The sequence below is a fragment of the Empidonax traillii genome, unplaced genomic scaffold, assembly GCF_003031625.1.
Source record: "Empidonax traillii isolate 1590-97213 ecotype Southwest subspecies unplaced genomic scaffold, ASM303162v1 scaffold452:size499809, whole genome shotgun sequence".
NCBI classification, from domain to species: Eukaryota; Metazoa; Chordata; class Aves; order Passeriformes; family Tyrannidae; genus Empidonax; species Empidonax traillii.
The window spans coordinates 476,098-478,897 of NW_020955645.1; positions in this window are offsets into that span (position 1 = coordinate 476,098).

A 2,800-nucleotide genomic window follows, 5' to 3' on the forward strand; every position below is an offset into this window, starting at 1 on the left:
CAGAGTGTGCGGTGGCCACAATGTAATTTGAACAGGTGTCAATAGACACATGAACGAATTTTAATTTCCCAAAAGAGTCAATGTGTGTGACATCTGTCTGCCAGATTTGTAGTGGGAGTAAGCCTCGGGGGTTTACTCCTTCTGCAGGCAGTGGGGTGATGAGCTGACAGTCAGGGCAGGCTGAAATGATGTCACGAGATTGTTTTTGAGTGAGGTCAAATTCTTTTTGTAGCGCTCGGGCACTCTGATGGAAGAAATCGTGAGAGAGTTTGGCTTGTTCTAACCGCTGTGGGATGACAGTTGACCCTGCTGAGAGGTCGGCTTGCCGATTCCCCTCTACTATTGGACCAGGAAGTGTGGTATGGGAGCGAACATGGGTGATAAAGAATGGTGAAGAGCGGTGATTTATAGCAGAAAGCAATTTTTGGAATAGCCGAAATAATTGTTCATTTCTAATTTCTCTGAGGTACGAATTCTCGCACCGCTGAACAAGGCCCACCACGTAGGCCGAGTCAGAAATGATATTAAGGTTGTCTGGGAACAAGGACAAGGCACGAACAACTGCTGACAGTTCAACTAACTGAGGAGAGCCTTGGACCTTGTGAATGTCTTGTTGCCAATGATTCCCCTCTTTCCAAACAATGACAGCATTTCCTGTGGTGCCTGAGCCATCAGTAAAGACTGTTAAGGCATTTGGAAGGGGATTAGGAGACCAATTGGATGTGTATTTAAGGGGAATTTTGTCTATGTTTTGGATAAATTTGCAAGTGGGGTATTGGATTTTAATTTCACCCGCAAAGTCAGATAAAGCAATTTGGAAGTCCAGGTTCATGATCAGGAGTTGTTCTAGATGTTGGGAAGTGAGTGGGAGGTAGATGTAGGCGGGATCTACACCTGCGAGTTCCCAGCACCTGGTCCTGCCCTTGTAACACAATTTGGTCAATAGTTCCGGAAGGGAAACTATGGTTTTTGTGAATTGGTGGGGGAGGAAGACCCACTCCCATAGACACAGCTTACTGTTCCTGTCATAGAGTTGACCCAGTAGTGCGAAAGGCTGAGTGGATCCTCTCAGCACCACAAGGACAACTTCTTTCTCCAGCCGTCGGTGTACCTGAAAGAGATTTACTTTGTTGGCAATTAGTTTTAAGGCATCTCTAGCAGCAGGAGTCAGTGTCCATGGGGATGTCAGATCTGGATCTCTTTTTAGCAGTTCAAAGAGTGGGTGCAGGTCATCTGTGGAGAGACTCACTACCGGGCGTAGCCAATTTAAGGTGCCCAGAGTCTTTTGAAGGTCATTTAGGGTGGTGATGTGCAAGGGAATGGAGATTTTCTGTGGGACAATTGCTGAATTGGTGATCTGCCAACCCAGGTACTTCCAGGGAGAGGAAGTCTGGATTTTGGTTGGAGAGATAGTAAAGTTATTGCGTTGCAATGCATCCAGCGCTGCGCTTGACAGTTGTTGGACTTTGGCATCAGTGCTTGCAGCGAGCAGAATGTCATCCATGTAATGGTAGCAGATAATATCTGGAAAGGCAGACCTGATGGGAGAGAGGATGTTGGAGATGAAATGCTGGCAGATGGTGGGGCTATTTTTCATCCCTTGGGGTAGAACAGCCCATTGGTAACGTTGGAGAGGCTCTGCCACATTCAGTGTTGGAAGGGAAAAGGCAAATTTCTCCTGGTCTGCAGGATGTAAGGGAATAGAGAAAAAACAATCTTGGATGTCAATAATAACAATGGGCCAGACTTTTGAGATCATAGCTGCTGAAGGCATCCCTGGTTGCAAGGCTCCCATCGGTTTGATGACGGCATTAATTGCTCGGAGGTCATGGAGTAGCCTCCATTTACCTGAGGATTTTTTGATACAAAAGATGGGAGAATTCCAGGGGCTGGTAGATGGAGTTATGTGGCCCAATTTTAATTGTTCGTGAACTAAGTCTTGTAAGATGGAGAGTCTTTCTCCTCTAACTGGCCACTGGTCCACCCAGATTGGGGAGGAGGGAACCCAATTCAGGCAAATTGGCTGGCTGTGGCCAGCGGCCGCTAGGACAAATTTGAGGTGAGGAAGACACCCCACTGGTCTAAAATGTCTCTCCCCCACAGAGTAAAGGGGAGGTTTAAAATGTATGGCCTGGTGGTAGCCACTTGGTTTTCAGAGCTGGTTACCTGAATGGTGTCTTGACTTTGTATGGTAGTTTGAGGACCGCCTATACCTGTTATGTCTGTGTTGCTCTTTGTTGTGTTCCAGTGTGTAGGCCAGTCATTTGATCTTATGATCGTCATATCTGCGCCTGTATCAAGCATTCCACTAACCGTGATTTCCTGATTTGCTGTTGGAGAGTAAAGGCAACAGGTTAGCATGGGTCGATTGTGGGAAATTTGTTTGACCCAGTTTACCATTGGGTTGTGTCCTCGGGCGCAGTTCTCCAGGCGTTGCAGAGGCTGCAGTCGAGCTAGTGGAACATCAGTGTACAGTCGAGCTGGAAGAGAAGAGGCTTGAACATTTATGGTTAGAGTATGTGGATTTAGGTTGGACAGTATTTCTGGGACAATAATTATCCCTTTGTCACGGGATTCTAAGTGTGAAGTCAGTAGGAATTTGTCATTTTTGTTTAGGATTTGGTTTGGGCGAACAGAGATTGCAATGGTGTCTAGAGTTTCTAAGATTATGTTGTCTGTGGGAAACAGAAGGATTTCTGGCAAGTCATTAGTGGATGGAGGTTCAGGACTCTTGGTGTCATCACGTGGTCCCGCACGCTCTATCGTCCGTTTCCCTGAATGACATGATGAGGCTGCCAGT